This window comes from Macaca thibetana, chromosome 9 (genome assembly GCF_024542745.1).
Source record: "Macaca thibetana thibetana isolate TM-01 chromosome 9, ASM2454274v1, whole genome shotgun sequence".
Taxonomy (NCBI): Eukaryota; Metazoa; Chordata; class Mammalia; order Primates; family Cercopithecidae; genus Macaca; species Macaca thibetana.
In genome coordinates this window covers 72515205-72539338 of record NC_065586.1, presented here as the reverse complement: position 1 = coordinate 72539338, position 24134 = coordinate 72515205, and positions in this window count along the sequence as shown.

The window sequence follows — 24134 nt, the reverse complement described above, 5'->3', positions numbered from 1 at the left end:
TCATAGAATCCTTTATTTTATATAAAAAACTGAGACCTAAAGGAAGAAAATTATATGTTTAAAATCATTAACTTGGTCAAGTGTGGTGGCTCACCCCCATAATCCTAGCACTTTGGGAGGCTGAAGTGGGAGGATCACTTAAACTCAGGAGTTCAAGTACAGCCTGCACAACACAGCAAGACCTCATTTTTACTTAAAAAAAATAATTAGCTGGGAGCGGTGGTGCACACCTGTAGTTCTCAACTACTCAGGAGGCTGAGGTGGGAGGATCACTTGAGCCCTGCAGCCTGGGTGACAGAGTGAGACCCTGTGTCAAAAATAAATAAACAAACATAAAATCACAAGCTAATTACTGTCAAAACAGTAATAGAACCTAGGTCTCCTAACATCCAATCCATTGTGCTTCACTTACAGTATGGTAGCTCCTCATTTAGCCTGTTTATTTCCTTCAGTAGTCTCAGTAAAGAGAAAACAGGGAAGTACAACCGCCCATAAAGGATATTATTGCTGTTACTGCTACTACTACTACTTCAGCTATTACTATTTCTACAGAATGGAAAAAGGAAAACAAATAAATACATCCGTGATGAAAATGTTAATATAATCCATATATACAACCTGACATGATGTGCTTCTCTCTTCATAAACACATATTTTTAATAGACCAAATTCTGATTGTATTTGAGGAGATATCAAATATAGAAGAAATTCTTCAACTAATGAAGATGATTAACTGCATCTGTTCTTTTAAATATAAGGTTGACTTTCAGTAACTTACAAATGAATCATTTCATGCTTTTCTATCTGAAATTGATTACGTGGTCCTTGAAAGAGAGTGACAACAAAGAAATGAAAATGCTTTTCTAAGCACTTAAACCATATCTTAGAATTGGGCAACAAAAAGAAGACATCATTGGATACTATATCTGACCTTTGCTTTTGCTACTAGCAACATAAAGTAATGCCATTTACTGCACAGGCAAGTAACAGATTCTGTTGACTGATAGGCTTTTACATGTGCTTGCCAGTGTATTAGTTTTCTATTGCTGCGTAACAAATTACAAAAAGCTTTGTGGCTTATAGCAACAAATTTATTTTCTCACAGTTTCTGTGGGACAGGTTTCTAGATACAAGTTTGATGATGGGTGCCCTGTTCAGACTGTCACCACGCCGAAATCAAGTTGTCAGTCAAGACTTGAAGTCCCCTTGTAAGCTCACTGGTTGTTGACTGATTCATGTCTGTGTGGTTTTATGACTGAGGCTCCTGTTTTCTTGCTAGCTGTTGGCTGGGGACTGCTCTCTGTTTCTAGAGACCACTCTCTTCTCACAACATGGATGTTTTCTTGAAGGCTAACAGGAGAATGTCCCTCTGACATTCCACCTTCTTTTATAGAATACTCTGATTAGGTCATGCCCAACCAGAATAGCCTCCCTTTTGATTAACTCAGTCAGCTGATCAGTTACTGAATTATGGATGCGATATCCCATTACATTCACAGGTTCCCCCCATACCTAAGAGGAGGCAGGGGTTTATTCAGGGCTTGTACATCAGGGAGCTGTAATCTTGGGGACCAGTTTAGAGTACTGCCTACCACATTTGGATTTTTCTAAGTTATGGCCAAAGTAAATGAACATCAGGCAACATTTCATTTAAACCAAGTTTGTATCTTTTTAGCCCAAGGAATAAATTTCCACAAATATTTGATTGTTGGGGGAAAGATGCAGGCAGGAAGGAAAGAAGTGAGAAGATCCCTTTCCAAACTAAGAAATACTTTCTTAGAAATTAAAAGTTTACACTTCAGCAGGTTTCTCAAAAACACGGAACTCAGTATTTTAGTGTGAAAATGTTTTTCCTGGGAGTCATCATTGTCATTAAAATTATTAAAAACAAAAACAAACAAAAGAAATCCTCTAGATTAAAATTCCATGTATTTTTTCTTTTTTTGTTTTTGGTTTGTTTGTTTGTTTGTTTGTTTGTTTGTTTGAGATGGAGTCTCGCTTTGTCACCCAGGCTGGAATGTAGTGCCATGATCTCAACTCACTGCAACCTCCACCTCCTGGGTTCAAGCAATTCTCTGCCTTAGCCTCCCGAGTAGCTTACAGGTGCCTGCTGCCACACCCGGCTAATTTTTGCGTTTTTAGTAGAGACGGGGTTTCACCATTTTGGCTAGGCTGGTCTTGAACTCCTGACCTTGTGATCCACCCGCCTCGGCCTCCCAAAGTGCTGGGATTACAGGCGTGAGCCACCGCGCCCAGCCTCCATGGTTTTACTCTATCCATGAACACAGCTCAGAAAGCTTAATAACTTTCTGACTAAACATTCTGAGTTATAATAAGGTAGAGGTGGGCACTATTTTAGCAAGTGTGAGGTATCTATTAAATAGAGAATAATTTATGGTCAAAACAATTTTTGCTATGTTTCACACAAAAAAATCATGTAATTTCTGACAATTTTTGCTTTAATTTAATTTGATGAAGAATTCTTTCCCCCTGATTTCAAGTTCTTTCAGAGTTTCAGGTTGAATTCTTTAAAAACTCTTTCAGACTTTACCATAAGTCAAAACCATCTCAGTGGGACTTCTGGAGCTGACTCCATTTCAGTGGAAGTTTGCAAGCTTCTGTCTATTGGGGTTAAGTTCAGATTGGTTATAAATTCTGAAACTGTGGTTTTGGTTTCAGGGAGGAGTGCCAGCACTTGGTTCGGTTGTTCTACAGATGCCTTTGGGCTCTAGTTTGCGGCCTAGTGTTTCAATGGAAGACAATACATGAGGAATTTGATTCTACTATAATTTGGCCATTCTTTGTGACTCTCATCAAACCTTAGTACTTTGTACTTAGGGTACGTAGTATTTCAGAGCAGTTGCTGAATGTGGTCCCCCATTTCAGTACTTTCAGCCCACAAAGCCTCCCAGATAGATGAGAAAATGGAAAACTTGAAGTACAAATGTGAATTATTCCTCTGTGTTAATATTATTGCCCTTCCTCTGCCCATGCCTCCTTTCCTTCCTTCCTCTCTCTCTGTCTCACAGTCTGTCTCTCTTTATTCACCCCCCAAACTACTTTGAAAACAATAACAGCAGACAAAGAACAGAGAAAAGAAGGGACCTACTCATTCTCAAGTGTCTAGGGTTGGACAGAGCCACATATAAAATGTGTGGTCCCTGGTCCCTAAGTCCTTAGAGCTCTGCTGAGACAAATGTCAAAGACAACAGCTGTGCAGCAGCTTCTCAGAGGAGTCAAAATTTGGCTACATCTTTAGGGATTCAGATCCTTGTCTAAAGAAGATTTTCTGGCCCTTAAAATTGAAGAAGTTATGACATATTACTGAAGATGTGTTCCCTCCTCCCCCCCGAACCCCGCTTCCTTTCTTTCCTTTATTCTGTGTTGATGGTAAATATTTTATCACTGTGAAAATAACTTGGGTGATGGATGATTCTAATAGGTGTTTCACCCACCCTTACAATGATCTAGCCAGGCCCAGTTGTTTAATAATTATGATCCATGGTTAAATTGTTTCAATGACATTTGCATTGCATTCTGTAGATAAAATACCTAGGATGAATTAGCCCTGACTGTATTGCTCTTGGTATTAGTGAACTGGTTTTTAAACTGGCCAATACGTGGTCACCTAGGACATTTAACCTCAGTATGAGCAATGCGTTAAGTAACTCTGACATCATAAGGACATACGTTTTTCATCTTGTCTTGGGCCTGAGAAAGGCAATCAGGGCATTTTCTGAAGCCACTCTTGTCTTTGTCCCTTGGATGAAGTGATTCTGGTTCAGAGGAAATGGTATGAAAAGATTATCACCACTGGCCTTGTGTGAATTTGAGGAAAAGTACATGGCTCACTTTTTGACATTAAAAAATGTACAGCCAAATCAGTGCAATGCTGTACTTGTATCTCAAAAGTTTTGCCACTAATAAGATTATATTTTTCTTTTAAATTAGGCACATTAAACTCTAAAATTCAGACAAACCTCTTTCTATCCTACTCAAAACCCTCTGAGGAGCTTCATGACGTCAAAGATGTGGGAAATTTAACTGAGTTAAGTGTTTTATACTAGACTTAAGTTTTGAATTCTCATTGGAGTAGTGATTTTGCAGAGTTCACATAGCAATTTCAGAGTTTGTGGCATTACCAAAGAGTCACAGGACCGTAGCAGAAAACGGATAAATCAATAAGGCTCTCATGCCCAACATTCTATTTTCTCTTAGTTGATTGCTTTCTTCCAAAAAATAAAAAAACTCAAAGCCCTATATTCCCCCAAAGTACTACCTTGTGCTAAAATACTGCTTTTTGAGCCTAAAATTTCCTGTTCTTGCTACTGTGTAAAGCCCATGGTTCATATTAATATAGATTATTGATTTCACTAACTCTCTCTGGTAAACTTGAGGTATTCTGGATAAGAACTTAGACTAAGTGTAGAAGTAGACAGCAAGTGGTTAAACCTGGGACACATGCCAAGTCTCATAATTCTTATAATCATATTCCTTAGGTCAAATCTAAAAATCATGTGAAGATGCCACGGCCCTTTTTTCCCAGCGCTACCAGTCACACTTCCTAAATCTTCATACTCAAGGAGGGTGACCTTCACAGACTACATGGTTCTCCAGCCAAATATATGCACTTTCCCGCTAGATCCACCAAACAAATAAATAATCGTGAAGCAAGAAAATACAGTCTCTTAACTACAGTAAAGTCAGCCTGAATAGGTACAATAGAATAGGCCCAGCAATCCAGACAAAATGCTCGTTCCCCTTTTCTGTTGTGCATTTCAAGCCTGGTGCATGAAAAAAAGACTTCATGATTATATGAAAAAGGATTCTCCTGATTTAGTGACAGTAAGACCTGTATTTTTCGTGTCTTCCAAACACACTGATTCAGGTTGTCTTTATGTAACAAGCATTTACTCTGAACCTACTAAGAACCTGGCACCATGCTGAGTGCTTAATGAACAGTTCTTGCTTTTAGCAGCTCACATCTAGTATAGCAACAACTGAAGTAGCGGGTAGCTATAATGTGATATTGTGAGTGCTGAACTAAAGAGATACAGGTCCAAATAGTTGTACAAATGCTAAAGAAATTGAATGAGTCAAGATTGGGTTCACATGCAAATGACAGAAAGTCTAAGTTTAGTTCTTTCCACATAGACAATTTTTGGCAGCAGGGAGTCCAAGCAGCCCGCTGTCTCTACAGTCACCAGGAACTCAGCTTCCTGATATCTAGATATTCTGCCGTCATCAACACTTGACTTCCACCTCATGGCTATTCAAGCATCAGCCACCAAATCAATAATCTAGCAAGCAGAAAGAGGAAAGAAGTGAAGAATGCCATGCCCTCCTCTCTTTAATGACACTTCTAGAACCGGCACAGCACTTCTGACTACATCCTGTTCACCAAACCTTGATCACATGACTGGCCATATCTGTCAGCAAGAGAGGCTGATACAGTCTTTATTCTGGAAAGCCATGTGCTGGTTGCAAACTGGAAGTTCATTAACCAAGTAATAAGAGAGATCGGTTACTAGAACATAATGGACTTTTTCTGCCTCAGGATTTCAGACCTGGGAGAAAAAGTTTTATCTAGAAAGGAAGAGCATGTCTGGAAGGCTTCCTGGAGGTGACATTTAGCATGGGTTTCCGAGGAAGGGAAGGAGTATATTGAATAAAAAACAAAGGAGGCACTATATAGGCAGAGGGAGCACTACCAGAGTTGGCACTCAGAAACAGCTAGCCTGAGAATGAAATGTAGTCAGTCACAATAGATCCATTTTATGCTGAGTGAGGATCTAAAGGAAATATTTCACAATGTTCTCAATATCTGAGCAATTTTGTCTAATCACATGCATCTAGCTGCTAAAGACTAAATTATCACATCATGCTCACAGAAGTGAAACATAATTAGAAAATATATTTATTGAAATCATTGTCCGTGTATATTAAATTGGATAATCACTTGTTAAATTAGGAAAGATATTCAGAAAGTTAATTAATTCTGGATTTTGATTATGACATGTAGCAAGTGTGAAATAACCATCTCTAAGGCCATTTACACACATGTTCGTTTATTAATAGGCATCACAATAGCATAACATCTTGCTTAAAACAAAGAAACAATGAGTCCTGAACAGAAAAGCACACAACACAGAATAGGCAGGATAGCACAATGATAGTAATAACAACAGCACACACTTAGTAAATACTTGCTATGGGCCAGGTATTCTTCTAGGCACTTGGCACATGTGAGCTTCCTTAATCTTCATGACACTGCGAGCTAGGTTTCTATCACTGTCTCCATTTTTACCAAGGAGGAACTGAGGCTCAGAGAGGTTAAGTAATTTGCTCAAAGTCCCTTGGCTGATATATAGAGACACACAAACACAAATCCATGCAGCCAGATCCTTAACCACTCCACTAGGTCACCAATGGAAGAGGGTTATGGGATAGATCCCACCTCCATGACTAATTAGCAACGAGACTCTTGGGAAAGTTATTTCACCCCTCTTTGTCTTAGTTTCTTCGTTATGGTGACTGAATAAGAGGCTGTATGTGAGAATTATCTCCTGGGGCCTGGCACAAGTAAGTGCTCAGTAGTTAAAAGGGCCTGGCATGGTGGCTTGTACTTGTAATCTCAACTACATGGGAGGCTAAGGCAGGAAGATCACTTGAGCCCAGGAGTTTGAGATCAGGCTGGGCAACATACTGAGACCCCTACTTAAATTTTTTTTTAAATAGCTAAAATGTTTAACGAGATCGAGTTATTAATTATAAACACTAGCCAATATTTGGTCCCTAAATACATTAACCAAAAGGCAGACCAAAAACTATTTCTGACACACTGTTAAATTCTCTTTCAAAAGAATAAAATCTCTCTTTCTTCTACCCATTTACCCCAATCCCCTGAGGTCTGCCTCTCTGCTGGTTCTTGAGTTTGAGCTGCTTTTTACAGCCATCTGTTACAGTGTTGTGTAACAACAAACAATATCCTCCTAAAAATGTTTACAAATGCTTCTTACATTAGTGCTGTATATTTTTTCATTATGCTGTGGCATCTCCATTGAAAAATTATTTTAATCATTGCAAACTGAATTACACAAGGATAATGCATAAAGAGATAGTACTTAAAAGGCTGAATGTACATTAATTGCTTCAGCTAATGAAAGAAACATGACTTAGCCAATGCACACAACATGAATCCTAAGATGCATGGACAATTGACTACGGTAATAAAACAAGTATTAGTGTGTTAAATCTGAAATCCTCATTATGCTTCATGCAGCAAAACCAACTGTGTACCTGCTGTTCAGTGTGCATTTCCTCCTCTTGACACCAAAAGCTAATTATAGAACGAGGCACAGAGTGAAAGCATGTGACCTACGTTTGGGGACCTTCAACAGCACTGCAAAGTTATGTTTGGTGACTTCTTATTTTCTTTTTAAGCTGATAAAATATGTGTTGGTCGAAATGATTTTGGAATATCTCGATGTTCCGTAGGCAATTTTAATTAAAATATGAATTATTTATATATGCACACAGTTTATTTCACTTACATTGGGATCTTGTTTTATCTCCCTTGGCTCTATCAACTAGTAAATTATTAATGCAAGGATAATTTATGTCACAGTGTTCAAGATGCTGGCCATTGATTTCTTTGCCTGTCTTTCATTTCATGAACCCAAAGTAAAGATGATGATAAAATCATGGCATTTAAGAGATAAGAAGAGAAGTAAATGTCTTATTATTACTGCTTATCTAGAATCACAGAGCATAAATGTTATAGTAAATTATAAACAGATTGCATTAACCTACCACCTTCCATTTATAGAGTAAAAGTATCATGTTTTTAGGAACCTCACAAAAAGCTGATATACTTTAAACCAGCACCCCCATTTTTGAGAAACTTTGAGGGCACTAACAATATACTTCAAGGGATATGAACAGTTGGCTTAACTCAAAGTAACTGCTTGATATGGGTTGGCTTTGCGTCCCTACCCAAATCTCATCTTGAATCTCATAATTCCCACATGTTGTGGGAGGGACCCAGTGGGAGGTGATTGAATCATGGGGTTGGTTTCCCCCATGCTGTTCTCGTGATAGTCAGTGATTTCTCATGAAATCTGATGGTTTTATAAGCATCTGGCATTTCCCCTGCTTGCATTCATTTTCTCTCCTGCTGCCCTGTGAAGTGGTGCCTTCCACCATGATTGTAAGTTTCTTGAGGCCTCCCCAGCCATGTGGAACTTTCAGTCGATTAAACCTCTTTTCTTTATAAATTACCCAGTTTCATATATTTCTTCATAGCAGCGTGAGAACAAACCAATTACCGTAAGTGGGAAAAGAAAATATTTCTTTTCTAGTAGAACCAGATCTAGAAAATAAATCTTTTTCTCTTTTGTAGTTTATACTATATGTTGTCTTTTTAAATTATTTTCTCAGTAAAGCCTTGGATATGTTCAAATGTATTTCTTTTGTGTTTCTTCCCAGGTTTGTAAATTGATGACTTTGGTACCAACTAGCCTCACATTTTGGATGGACACAAGGGCCTTTCAGAATTCAATTTTTAAAAAAATGATGGGCAAAATTCTCTTTAATTGGCAATACTTTAAGAACTCAGTGCAGATCAGATTTTAGGTGATTTATTTAAATGTTTTTGTCTCTGAAGAAAATGATATACTGGCTTATTTCTTGTTTCAACTAGCTTGCATATATTCTTTTGGTCAATATTATTTCAATTTTTCAATTTTTCTAGTTCATTTATCAGAGTTCTTTAGAGATACCATTTTGAAGCATCTGTGAAGCCAAGTCAACAGCAGCCATACTTCAACAGCAAGAGTATAAATTAAGTAGAAACCCCAGGATCTCAATAAGTGACATTCTGGGAAATTTTACTCTAGGGGTAGATTATGGAAAAGTGGAAAATTTGTGGGGAGAGGTGAGAGAAATTATGGGAAATGTTTTTGATCTATTTAACATATGGTTCTAAATGTTAATGCACATCAGAACCGCCCAAAGAACCTTTCATACATTTGGTCTTCAGGACCTACTCTGCAAAGATTCATCACATTCCAGGAGGGTCCTGGAAATCTGTATCATGCACAGATCACCTGAAACTAGCATAGAAACCATCCAGAAGTGTTGATTTCCAAAAATTAAACATTTTTACTCATTTAGTTACTCAACAAATATTCAGTGAGCCTTTAAACCCTGCCCCCAATCTTAGCCCTCAAGGAGGGCTTGAGGGAGTCTGGTGAGGAAAGTAGATAAGAAAATAGCCAATTTCAATTCAGCAAGATAAGTGGATAAGAATGGGGTGTTCTGAGAAACATGGATCATTTAACACAGTCTGAGGTATCATAAAGGGTTGGAGGAGATGGTGTCTAAGCTGAAACCTGCAAGGTAAAGAATAAGCAAAAGGTAGGAGGACTTAGCCTGTGTGTGTGTGTGTGTGTGTCTGTGTGTGTGTGTGTGTGTGTTGTGTTTTGCAAGGAGGCTGTGGGTTGTGGGGCTGGAGGAGAAGGTGTGAGAAAGGTTAGAGAACTTGTAAGACACATTTTCAGGTCTCAAGGAGCTTACAATATAATTGGGGAGATAAGTGATGGCAAAAGATTTTGGTAACAGATGAAGACAAGAGAAGTGACTTCCTAGGAAGCCTTTTGATCAATTAACAATTGAATAATGCAGACTCAGCATGCTACAGGATTTCTCTGGAGAAAATATCTAGTTTCTTTCAGCAGTAAAATTCTGTGATCTACAAATTTCATTCTGTAGTGGGAAAAAAAGACTTCATAGAAGAGATAGGGATTCCACTGGGGATTGAAGAATGGGTAGATTTTTATAACTTCTTATTTTGATAGAATTTTAAGCTTAGAGAAAAGTTACAAAAATACTATAAATCACCTTATGTTGTATCCATATTCACAGACTTACATCTTGCCCTATTTGCTTTTGTGCTCTTTCTTGCTCTGTACACACACACACACACACACACACAGGCACACACCCACACAACACAGAGCCATTTTTTCTGAACCATTTGAGAGCAAGTCAGAGACATTGTGCTTCTTTACTCCTGAATACTTTGGTGTATATCTCCTAAGAAAAGAACATATACCTACATCTCACAGTAAAATAAACTTATGATATTTAATATTGATACAATGCTATTATCTAATTGACAATCTGTCATCAAATTTTATCAGTTGCTTTAATTATGTTCTTTATAGGCTTTTCTTTCTCAATGTAAGATACAATTCAGATTCATGCATTGCATTTAGTTGTCTCTGTAATTGTCCTCTCACTTAAACAGCTCTTTAACTTTTCTTTGTCTTTATGGATCCTGGCATTTTTGAGGAATACAAACCAGTTATTTTGTAGAACATCCCTCAATTTGGGTTTGTCCATTGTTTATGATTAAGTTCAGGTTATACACTTTTAGACAGAAAGAAGAGAAGTTAGGTTGTGTCATTCTCAATTTATTATAAAAGGAGACACACAGTATAGGTTTGCCTGAATACTGGTGATGCCAACATTGATAACTTGGTGGGGTGTCCACTAGCCTTCTTCACTAGCATTATTCATTTCCCCCTTGTAATTAATGATAATTTTGTGGGAAATACTTTGAGGTTATGTAAGTATCATGTTCCTTATCAGGCTTTCATCTGATAGTTTGATCATCCATCGATGATTTTCTAATCTATCATTGCTTCTATATTTATATTACTCCATCTATGTTACTATAAGGAAGAGCTTTCCTGGCTCCTCTATTTATTCATTTATTTATATCAGTATGGGCTCGTGGATTTTATTTTTTTAATGGATTATAATCCATCACTGTCATTACTTATTTTGATGTTCAAATTTTCTCCGATTTTACCACTTGGAGTCCCTTCAAATTGGTTTCCGTGTCCTTTTGCTAGGCTCCATTGTACTTTGAACACTTTCTTACTTTCTGGAGCAGTACACTACTTCAAGCATATGTTGTATTTTTCCTGTTCAAATCCTAGAATCTACCTTATGTCCAAGAAGTACTGGTTCCTGGTACCAAAATCTAGGTGCACTCATTGCTACTGTGGTCACAGTTTTTCTAGATTCCCTTGGTGGATAGGCTAGGATATAGATATTTCTATTTCTCTATTTATTTATCAGTATTTTAAAAACCATGAGTTCATTCTGATAATGGTTGATTCTAGTCGTTCTTGCCTTCATATTTCTCCAATCTCCAACAGTGAGAAGCCTAACTCAGAATACATGCATTTTTAAAAGGCGGAGAGAAATAAGGAAGTTTTTCTGACCTTGAAGAGTCTGTGAGATACCCAGGTGGAGATGGGCCTGGACCTGAGTTATTTCTATCAATGAGAAAATTTCCATTGACTTATGGCAATTTATGAAGCAGAATAAATGTTAAGAATGTTACAGTTGCAGGATCTGCATTGGACAGGAGATTTTTTATTCATATACATGCCTTCCATTTTATACACAAAGAAAACATCATCTCTGGCTTTCATTGGTGGAGGATGGAGAGCCCCCTCAGTGCAAGAGGCTTGCATTGAAGTTAATGGCTTCTTGTTTTTAACAGTGAGATATTTAAGGTTAACGTCTTACTGAACTATTTGTGGTGTCAGGTTTCTGTACCAGATGAGCTTGACCATAATTCTTATAAAACAAAACTCTCCTAAAAAAACCTTCTTTCTAATAAATTTGGTTAAGGAGTTCATCTGTCAAGCTAAATGGTAAAACCTCTTCAAAACATAATTGCCGAGCTTTTGTTCAGGACTGAAGGAGTCTCTTTTTGTGACCTGTCTCCCTTCATAATCTTTCTAATCATGGACAGTCATTACAATGCCAGCCATGGTTGAGCAAGATTACTTTTACTAGTGATCAGTTGAAGGTAACTTGAGACTGCAAAACCCGATGCCAGAGTATCAGACAACTGGAATTTATTTTTCAGCATGTGGTGAGAGAAAAATCATTTTAAAGCTTTTTGCTTTAAAAAGTGTGTGGGGATCACAAAATGTTTCCTAGTTAGACCAATGACTATTTGCTTCTTATCGGAGAAGGTGCACTGAGTACTGGATAAACAAATTCTCTCAGCTGAGGGGTGTGATATTGTGACAACTGGAAAGAAATTTTCCCTCTTCCAAGTGAAAATCATTGTAGAAAATAATACTTTAACTGAAACCTGGGCCCAAGACACAGACTATTTCTTATAGGGTAACAAAGCTTGGAAGAACTTAACTCGATGACATGAAAGGTGTCAAGATCTAAGCTAGGCCAAAAAAATATGCCTGAAGCAGGGAAGTTAAATATTTACATCAGGACTAATGCTTTTTGCCTTTTAACTGGAAGGGCAAGAGAGATTAACACAGGCCTGGCTTCTGAAACAAATATTTTATCTATTTGGTGAAGCCTATTTCTGGGATAAATTTTTCTTTATATCTGAATTAGTTTTCCAGCCAGAACCAGACTAATCAATAAGCGACGCAGGCATAGATTGATGTCTCCTGTTCCCCTCCTCTTATGATCTCCTCACTTACTCCCCAAAGCCTGACACTCCATTAACAAATGGCTGCATGTGTTCCATACTCATTTTGTAATACAGAAAACAAATAATGTAGATGAGATATTTAACATGGTGCATGTCACATAGAAAATAACAGTAATGATTATTATTTCACAGTTTCAAAGGTAGCTTCACAAAACTAGTTTTTGAGATGTCACATTATTTCCTTTAGGTAAACTTAAATTCAACTCTGAGTCTTTTTCTTTGTTCTCTTTCATTGGTAGGAAATTTTCTTTCAGTCATTATTAGGCTACCCCCTCCTAGTCCTGTGACCTAATAGAGAAAAGAGTAATTGTCTAAGCACATATGGCCTCTCACTGTTAGGGAACCCTGGCATCTTTGCCTTGCTTGATCCTGGGACTTTGCTGCACACTCTAAGGCCAAGGGCCAAGACCCCTGTGGGCCACCATTTAGTCCCTCTCCACTGAGGTCCCACAAGCTCTCTTTAGTACTAGGGGTGAGTTCAGACCCAGTTCCTGAGGGACCCTCAGAATTTGTCCTGGATTTGGGGGCTCCCCTCTCTCCTGTTACTTTCTTCTCCCTCATTTATTCCTATGTCATATTTGCAAAGTCTCTCTCCTTTCACCCCTATAGCAGGGTCTCCAGATTTAGAAAAAAATAAAAGAAAAGTCTGCCCAATTAAATTTGAATTTCAGATTAACAACATTTTTTTTTTTCAGTATAAGCAAGTTCCATGCAATGGTTGGTATAAACACTAAAAAAAAATCATTTATCTAAAATTTATATTTAACTTGGCATTCTATATTTTATCTGGCAGCATTAGCCTAAGAGTTTCTGCTTTTGAAAGACCCAGGAATGGAAGTTGTGGGTAGGGTCAGATCTTTCAGTGCAAATATTCATTGAGACAGAAGAACAATCTGCATAGACTTAGAAAGGTACAGGGGAAAACCCAGGATTGACAAAACACAAAATAATATCCATAAATAATCCTGTTACTCTCATTATCATTGTAGTTTCCATCGTCATCGTCATCATTATTCCCATCATGATCATTGCCCAAGGTGAGTTGTTGCTAAAGACTCAAGCCCCCTGGGGAAGGCCATAATTCATGGATCTTTTTCTGAATACAGTTTAAATTAAGATAAAAGAAAGGGAGAAACGAGGAGGCACGGGAAGGCTGCAGGCTGAGTCGGTGGAATAGAAAGCAAGGGGAAGAGGTTAGGGCCAGAAAGGCAGCTTTACAGCTCATAATTTCACTGGTTGACTTGACTTGGGCAGCACAGGCTGGTAGAACACACTCTAGCCTGACTTCATTGAAGTCCCAGCACCACCACCACTAAGCCATGTAGCTTTGGGCAGGTCACTTGACTTGTTCCTCCAGTTGAAATCTCTCATGAGATTCAAACCCAGCAATGCACCCAAATGTTTCGTACGTGCCCCAAAGCAACATGTACAAATACAAACTCATCTTCCTCTTCTCCAGACCTGCCATCTCTGTATTAGTGAAATGATACCACTGTCTTCCCAGGGATCAAGGCAGGACACCTACAAGTCATCTCAGACCTGGCTGCAATGTCTTACCCATGGTGATTGCCACAGTGAGTCACCTGGCTGGTGAAGCCTACATCCTCTGCCTCTTTCTCTGCTATGAAAGGTGAGGAGCTTCTCAGACAGAAGAGGTCCATCTGAGGTAGGAGCTGGGACTTTAGTTTGGAGGCAGGGCTGAGACTCCAGACCAGATTGAAGACTGGCTCAAACAGGGAAGAGGAAAAGCACCTCTCCATAAGACATGCCCAACAGTGCCATGTCAGTTTACCATTGTCATGGTAACACCCAGAAGCTACCATCCCTTTCCATGGCAGTGAACCAATGATCCACAAGTTACCACCTCTTTTCTAGAAATTTCTGGATAATCTGCCCCTTAATTTGTGTAGAATTAAAATTAGGTATAAATATGACTGTAGAACAGCACCTGAACTGCTACTCTGGGCATACTGCTTGTGGATCAGCTCTATTCTTCAAGAGCAGTACCTCTGCTGTATACTACTACCTCAATAAAAGTTGCTGTCTATTACCACCACTTTGCCCTTGAATTATTTCCTGGGCAAAGTCAAGAACCCTCCCAGGCTAAGCCCCAGTTTGAGGGTTTGCTTGTCCTGCATCACATTCATACTTTTCCAGGAGGACAAAGACACGATAAAGTATTCAGAGAAAGCAGAAAATGGTTCTTCTGTACATTTAGGGGAAACGTTGAATTACATATCCTCCTGTATTTTTACAATGACAGTACTACTAAGGGATATTTACAGCCTGGGGAACTTCTTGGGTCTTCAAGAGCTAAAAAATACATATTGGAAGTTATCATAATGGTAATCTTCTTAAAATACCCCTTATTTTGAATGAATCCATTGAGTTTAGAACTCAATAGAACACGGTAAAAAGGCTTCTGAAAAGAAGTAACCAATCTTCTCTACTCTTGAAATAGCCTTTTCTTTCCCATGGAACATAGAGAAAGAAACCAAATAAGTGGGAAATGGATGAGAAAGCACAATCAATACTAATTCATGGTTCCTGCTTTGAAAGACAGCAAAAAATCATTCATAATCTCAAGCCCTTTTCTAGTTGTGTCATACAAAGGCCTATGGTAAAAGGATAAGAGGAAAAGCAGGGTCATTATCCATGTTTGAAAAATTGTTAAATTGTTTGCGAAAGGAAAAAAATCTCTTCTTAATAATCTCGGAGACACAGGACCTAAGTGAAATCAATTTGGGGTAGTTTGGGATCATTCTAGCCCAGTCAAGAGAAAGTTTCAAAATGGACTGTAGCAATGAGGTTCATTTGTTATAAAACCACCCTAGAGGAGAATGCATATGTAGGCACACGAACACACATACACCTCATACTTTGTATTTTTAATGTATTTGTGTATATAAAGTGTTCTGTGTTTAAAATTATATATATATATTATTGACACTCAAAGTATAAATTTTTGACACTCTCCCAGCAAAAATTAGATTCAGAATTAAGTTTAGATCTTTGGTCAGCTTTTGGTAGGGTTTGCAAATAATCGAATATAGAAAGCAAGTGTTTTCTGTTTTCTGAGTTCTATAAGAATCCAGTGTGTGTATATTTGCATGTGTGCATGCATAGAATTCTTTCCCTTATGGTTTGCGATCATCCTACTCTATGCCTCTCAGATATTTAGCTAAGAAAATGATTCAAGTTTCATTAATGTCATTCCAATATCGGATCCTATCCAGAGCTGTTGGTGTGTTTGATGGAGACATAGCTTAAGCAACTGTTTATTGAGTGCCTGTTAGGTAGTAAGTACCTTCTTCATGACAATCCTGCTAGTTCAGATTTTTACCCATTTTTCAGGTTAAGTCACTTACCCAGGATCATGTCTGACCTCCAAGTAACTAAGTTGGAATTCAATTCTATGGTGCCAAACTTGGAAGCCCAGTCTTCCCATGGCTAGTGATGACTCTATGGATCCTGGAGACAGACTGACTTTGAATCCTGTCCCTGTTGCTTTCTAGCTGTTTTACCTTTGGCAAATTACATAACTTTTGTGCCTTAGTGTCCTCATTTGTAAAATGAAAATAATCGTCATTTTAATATTATTTATTAATTTGCTAATCATTTATTAATTTAATAAGAAATTGCTTAACAAGATTGCTGGGAGAATTAAATCATATAATATATATAAGGTGCTTATCCCACCCATTGTAAGATCCCATCTATATTGGTCATTGTCATGATTATTCTGTACTTTGGCAAGAGATTCAAGCCTTGAAGCTCTCATGGCACATGGAGATGCTAGTTTACTAGCCATTTGCCCCATAGACTGATTGGTTCATGGCTAGCAGCAACTACTTTACCTGTCCTATCTCTACATGCTTCTAAATGGGGTAGGGGAGGGACCCCAGGATATGCACATCGAACACAGCCAGGATTTGTCCAATGCATTGCAGGCGACAGAGAACTGGCAAGCCCATGTTTACTTTCTAGATTACTTGGGAAAACTTGAGAACTTGGTGATGGTAGGATGGCTTTTCAATTAGAATAACCTCATTCAAAATCATACATATTTCTTCCTTTTGGGAAATATAACTTGTTTGATTCTAGTGTCCAAAACATACCTTCTCTGAATGCCTCCCACCGTGGCGCCCGAGCGAGAATGAGGTCATAAATATGCAATTTTTCTTCTCTGTGGAATTGACTCTACCAGGCTCATTTACAAAGTTACTCAGCTGTGACTTGGCCACTTAAATAACCCTGTTGCCTAAAGATATCCCTTATTCTAGCCATTTGCCCTCTAAACCATGTTCATGTTATAGAAAAATACAAATACAAGCATGTTCTGCACCAGCAGTATTACAAAGCTGTATTTTGTCAGTTGTAAATTATAGCTGGTTTTGAGAGAGGAAAGGGAGATCAACAATTCTATATTCTATGACACAATTTCATAAGAAATATTAGACCCTCATAATTCAGAAGTCTCATATGCTAGTTTTATTTTGTTCTGGTAGATTTTAGAAGCAAAGAATTCTCTGGGTGCCTAAAAGTAATGCCTAGGTTTCTGTTTTTACATATTTAAGCTATGCATTTAGATACAATTCAAGCATTCCAGGGTGTTAACGGTGTTTACAAAGAAAACTGCCAGAGGCAAATTCAGGCAGTTTCTTAAATTAATAATGCTTTTGTTCAAACTCCAATTTTTTCTTCCAGTTCTGCTAGAACCAATGTGCATCTTCCCCATTTATTCAGAGGATAATGATGACAATTTCCATTTACACATTGCATTTCATCTGGAAGGCACTCTCTGTCACACACTACATCACTGTCTTCCACCTTCGGCACAGCAACAGGAAATGCAAACTGCATTATCAGTCATTGGTCAGTGAGGAGAAGGGAACCCTCAAACCAAACACTGCGCCAGAGGCTGGAAGAAAGGCAGGAAGGCCAAAAGGGCAGTCAACACATTGCTGTGTTTGCTTGGAAGATATGCCTGGTTCAAGGAGCAGAATGTCTTCCAGTGGCCACCCCTGTATCTCTGTAGGAATAAGTAGGATTGGGGAGCTAGTGGTTTGGAGCTAGACAGATGTACATTTAAGTCATTGGCCTATCACTTTCTTGTCAAGTGTCTTCAGGCAAATCAGCTGATCCCTTTGAGACCTGGTTTTTGCATCTCATTAAAGGGGAAGAATAACTCCTACTTTCCAAGGTTATATATGTTGAATATATATGAGTAAAGCATGTTACAGGGGGTTACTAAATGGTCTCTAGGATTTGCTGTGATTACTAGTGTTGCTATAGTCACTGTCAGTCACTACTACCTATACAGTTGGATATGATAGGTGTTGTGGACTCTCTTCACTTGTCTGATCTTCAGTCCTACCAGTGGAGACAATTGTGGTTTTCACAAAACAGGGAGGAGTGTTACCACCCAAGGCCCAAATTATAATGCCCTTTTATGGGGTAAGGAGAACATATGGTGTTCCATGAGCATAGGCTACACAAATACTTTACACAGTAATTGTCACATTTTGATTTGCCTAAAAGTCATCTGAAGAGTTTTTAAAAACACAGATTGAAGGTCCCTGCCCTAGAGTTTCTGATATGGTAAGTTTTGGGGCCCAGTAATTTGCATTTCTGAAGAAGTTTCCCGGTAGCCCTGCTCTGGGGACCACACTCCAAAGACCGCTGCAATGCCGGGCACATTAAAGGTGAAGTCGGGGATAGGTTGAACACCTGCAAAAGGTAAAGACTGGGGGGCAGGGCAGGTGTCAAGATCCTGTGGCCCCTATTTCACAGTTGCATCTATACTTGCTTGGCTTGGCTTGACTCAGGGTTTCTGTCCTTTCTCCCCTTCCTCCTGGCTTTCTCTTTCTCTCTCAATCTCTCTCTCTCTCTGTAGGATTTAATACTTTTTATTATAATGTCACTTAAGCACAAATATAAAACTAGTTACAGTTACTTTGTGCCTATAGCTCTTGCATAGTCAGCTGGGCCATAACAAAGCACATGGGCTGGTGGTTTAAGCAACAGAAATACATTGTCGCCGTTCTGAAGGCTGAAGGTGGAAATCAAGGTGTCAGCCGGGCTGGTTCCTTCCAAGGGCTCTCTCCTTGGCTTGGAGATGCTGTCTCCACTCTGTGTCCTCACATGGTCATTCCTCAGTGCATGTGTGTATCTTAAACTTGTCTTCTTATAAGGACATCAGTCAGGCAGGATTAGAGCCCAGACTAACGACCTCATTTTAACTTATTTACCTCTTTAAAGATCTTATCTCCAAACATGGTTGGTTATGTTCTAAGGTACCAGGGGCTAGGACTTTAACATGTCAATTTTCTGGGATGCATTTTACTGGCTTCCTCTTTCTAACCACTCTTACCCTCATGGAGTGACTCTTTCCACTGAGTTGTCTCCAGACTGGCTGATGAAGAGACAGGGAAAGAGGGCCTCAGATAGTAGAAACAGCATGCTAACTGGCCTGAAAGCTGGATTCCAGTAGCTAAAAGCAATTCAACTTTGTTGGAGCCTAGAATGCAAAGAGATAGCAGCTTGGGAGCCTGCTGTGTAGTGACACAGGTAGAAGTCGGGTCACCAACTGGACTTGATCCTAAATACTATGGGATATTACTGAAGGGCATTTATAGGAAGTGACACTACTTGGTTTGTAATTTGAAAGGCTCACTCTGCTTGCAGTGCTAGAAGTTGACTGAAGAGGCTTGAGCCTGGAGACAGGGAGACTGGAGAAGGGGATGTTGTATGTGTCTAGGCATGAGACCATGCAGGCCTCCACCTGGGTGAAGCGGCAGGGTGGGAAAGACTCATTGAATCACTGTTTAATTATGATCGGATTTTTTGAACCATTTCAGTCATTTATTCCAGTCGTTTATTGTAGTGACTCCCACGCTTTAGTAGACAAAGCAATCTGAGCAGGTCCCTGCAACACAGTTTTATGATTCAGTGAGTCGGAACGAGGTCCAAGAATTTCCATTTTTAATAATCTCCCAAGAGATGCTGATGCTGATGCCGCTGGTCTTGGGACCAGACTTTGAGAACCACTGACTTATTACCATTTTGCTACCAAGAGAATTATAGCCTTGAACCCTTCCAGCTGAGAGGGCCTCAGCTTTTGGTAACCAGCATCAGTGTGCTTAAATAAAACATTGAACCTGTTTGCTAAGATTCTGCTCCTCCACCATCTGCATCAGTTCACCAAGCTCTCTCAGGCTCTAATTCGTCTTCGTGAACCATCAGCCTTGCTCTAACTTTTCCAACAACTGCTTCCTCTCAGGCTTCACTTGGCTTCTACAGCAAATGGAACCTGCTCATCCCCAAGAGATTCTAATTAACTCTCTTGGGGCCAACTCCCTGAGTGAATGACTTGAATAACTCAGCATGATTGCAATGTTTTATTTATTTAAAGATTCCAAATTTTTCTACCCTGCATGCCTATGTTAAACAAGGACAACCCAAAAAACAATCATGAATTAAAGAAATGCTTCTTTATACCCCGAGTTGTTCCTCTGTTCTCCGACTCTTTCCATGTTCCTTTAACTTTCACAGATGGCCAATCTTTCTTGATTTTAATTTGGCAAAGGCCCTCCTTAAACATATTTTGATGATGGTAATAGAAAATAAAAATTAACTACAAGACTGCTGTCCTAATCTGTCATTAACAGGTTTTTCTTCCTTTGGAAAGATTAGCAGAGTATGAGTCATTTCAGAGGACTTCTTTTTCTTTTCTTTTCCTTCCTTTGTTTCTCTCTCCCTTACTTCCTCCCTCCCTTCCTTCCCTCCTTTCCTTCTTCCTTTCTTCTTTTTCTTTCTCTCTCTTTCTCTTTTACTTTAATCTTCCTCCCTCCCTCCTTTCTTTCTTTCTCTCTTTCTCCCTTCCTCCCTTTCTTTCTTCCTTTTTCTTCTTTTCCCTTTTTTCCCCCCTAGGCCCAACCCTTCCAGTCTCCGTTTTTTGCAGCGTCGAATTTCTTGCCACAAAATTGATGGGATTGCCGCATTCTCTGCAATGACTATACAGGCTCCCTTCTTGATCTCAGAGAAGTGAAGCCTATCCTTGTTACCTTCAACTCCTTGCACGGATGAGCAACTTGGCCATGCAGGGGCTTTAGGGCCTGCGAATGGATTCCTCGAAGTACTCTGCAGGCATTGATTAAAATGGGAAAGAGAAGGGCAGAGAGACGAGAGAGCCAGCAGAGGCAAATAACATATTAGTGCTCCTTTGTGCCTTACTGAAGTCAAGGCTGACTTCATAGTGTCAGTCAGGGAAGGAGGCCAGGATTCTAAAGAGGAGAGATGATTAAGAGGGAAGCAGAGAGGAGGATGAATTCAGAACCAAGCAGGGAAAAAAACCTCATATCAGCCATTATGATAAAATCAAGTAGGTGTAAGGAAATGAATGGGCAATTTGAGAGTGAAAATTATTTTATATCAGGCAGAAGACTGGATTCAAGAGTACTTCTAGCTTCAGGTATCTCTCACCATGCAATGTATTGGTGTTGAGCTGTAAAATAAAGGACTTAGAGTCTAACTTTCCCATTGATGTTATTATTAATATAATTCTATAATATAAATACATTTAATATATACTTAGATGAATATAAATATATTTATATTTTAAATATAATAATGTTATGTGTTTACAAATGATTCTAAGTTATATAAATTATTTCACTAAGCTATACATATCTTTCTAATGAGTGAGGTGAGGACTTTTGATGAGCAAGAGGATGAGTTGTAGGCTGCTTCTGTGGCATACTGGGTGTTTTAGAGAATTGAATGGGATTGGACTTTACTCTTTTTCCTTGTTTTTGTTCTTACAATCTGATTTTTAAATAATGGATCCTCTCTTTCTTTCTACCCTTGGTGGAAATAAGAAGTATTTATTTCATACTTAGAAGTCCATAGTTTCCACATTTATAATGCCAAATTTAATCTTCTTATCTTTTGCCTAATTTGAGCATAGAAATTTTTTTTTTCATTAACTTGGATTCCAGATTTGCAATCTGTGGGCTTTTGGATAGTGTCACTTAAGAAAAAATCAATCAAGAGAGGGTCATAAAATTTTTGTCCACTTAGGGAAACAAAGTGACGTTGAGAATTTTTAAAACTTCAATTAAAAAACGAATTAATTGCAATTTAAGACAAATCACTACAGTATAAGCTGAATATTTGCTACAGTAAACAGAAATATTGTCCGTAAAGACCCAGATGAACTCACTTTGTGTCTAAGTCAAATTACCTAGAGTATTTGAATGAGGCAAAAGCATGTAAAAGTGATGGTCTCCTACCACGGATTTTGCCCAGTTCAGTCTGGCTGTTTTCCATTGTGTCTGACTTCCAGAGGTTTTGTAGTACAATATTCAGCAGTTCTGGTTGAAAACACTACATTTCACCAATAGGTGTCACTGTCTAACACATGATATATTCAGACATTTAAAAAAATTATTATGTATGAATTTCAAGGTTCTGTAATTCTAATGAATTCCGTACTTTATCAGTGTGGCAGTGTAGAAACGTTGAGCATTAAGTTTCTATAAAGCGAAGACTCCAGAGGCTGCTGGGGGCAGAGGAAGGAAGTGGATCAGATACAGAATTCTAGCATGTTACTTATTTCAGGGAGAAGTTAAGAGAACAGCATGGATCTTGAGCTCACTGGCACCCAGAAGACTGTGAACAAGCTGACGACATAAATAATTTGAACAATTGCTTCTTGAGGTTCAATTGGTTTTCTCCCCCTTTAATCAGTGAAGAGTTACCCTTGAACACTTGACAAAGCAGGCAGTATTTACGGATTAGAAAAAGGAAGAGAATCACTGTTTGGTCAAATTCTCTTAAATATTTAAAGGCCTAAGTAGAATTCCCCTAACCCTTTTTTTTTTCTTTTTTTTGACAGAGTCTTGCTCTATCACGAAAGGGTCTTGCTCTATCACTCAAGATGGAGTGCAGTGGCATGACCAGTGCTCACTGCAGCTTTGAACCCCTGAGCTCAAGTGATGCCCCCACCTCAGCCTTCCTAGTAGCTAGGACTACAAGGTGCATGCCACCACACCCAGAAATTTTTTTAATTTTAATTTTAATTTTTTGGTAGAGGTGAGGCCTTGCTGTGTTGCCCAGGCTGTTCTCAAGCTTCTGGCCTCCTGGGATCCTCCCACCTCAGCCTTCCACATTGCTGGGATACCAGATGTGAGCCTCCACACTGGTCACTTTCATCTTGATGGTACAAGAGGAAAGTTGCTTTTTCATGAACTTTAGTGAATCTCATGGAAAGTTTATTTTTTATCAACTGCTTTAAAAATTATTACGGAAGTTTTTGAACCTATACAAAGTTAGAGAGAATAGTTTAATATACCTTGATGAGCATATGACACAGCTTTAACTATTATCAACATATGGTCAACCCTGTTTCCTCTGTACCTTCTCACCCCTGCCTTACTCTTCTCGATGATTTTGAAGTAAATACTAGACATGATATAACTCTACCCCTATATATTTATGTATGTATCTCTAAGAGACAAGGACAATATTTTTTAACCATTTGTAATATCTTAAAAATTAACATTATTTTAAACATCATCTAATATGCTGTCAGTATTCAGCTTTTTTCTTACTGCTCCATAAATATCTTTTCTTTTTTAATTGGTTTATTTGAATCAGGATTCAAGTTGCATTTGGAGGATGGGTTTTATCAAACTCTTCTAATAGTTTTCTTCTCTCCTTTTAAAAATGTTATTTCTTTGCTGAAGAAGCTGGATCTTTTGTTTCATAGAATATCCTGCAGTCTGGAGTCAACCTATTACATCCCTGTGATGGCATTTGGTATGGTCATCTATCCTTTGTGTATTTCTTGCAAACTGAAAGTTATATCTAGATGCTCGATTACATTCATGTTCAATTTTTTAGAAAACACTTTTTATAGATGATGCTCTATATTTGTCATTGTATCACATAAGAAGCATATGATGTTACACACACACACACACACACACACACACACACTCTACTGTATTTAACTTTTTACTTTATTTTATTTTTTTTAATGTTAAGATTACCTAAGAGTTCAGGTGCTGTCAGCCTGATTCATGGATCTTTCCCCAAATAATTTTAGCAATCATGATGACCATTGTGTTGACCTATTATTTCATTGGGGATTAAAAATGGTGATATTCTAATTCAATCATCTCTTCCACAGTTCCTAAGTGGAGTTCTTCAAGAATTCTTCCTCATCAACTATTTGTCTCCTTTCGAATATAGTTTGTGTAGGAAAGGCAGGATAAATGCCTTTTTATCTCCCCTTTATTTACCAGATGTAAAATGAGGAGTTGCTGCTTTAACAGCTTTCAAATGAGACTAATGAGGTGTTTAAAAAATATATCCTTATTACCTCGATTAAAAAATTTTTGATGTGTTTTAATCTATTGCAGCTATCCTACTTTCTGGTGCACAAACTATCTCATCTTTAGTTGATAGGAGTTTTGCTTTAACTTGACTCTGATTATCTCTTGACATGACCCTAGTGAATGAGGATAGCCTCTTTGCTTTCTGGTATGACAAGATGTTTCAGGCTCATATTGCAAATTTACTT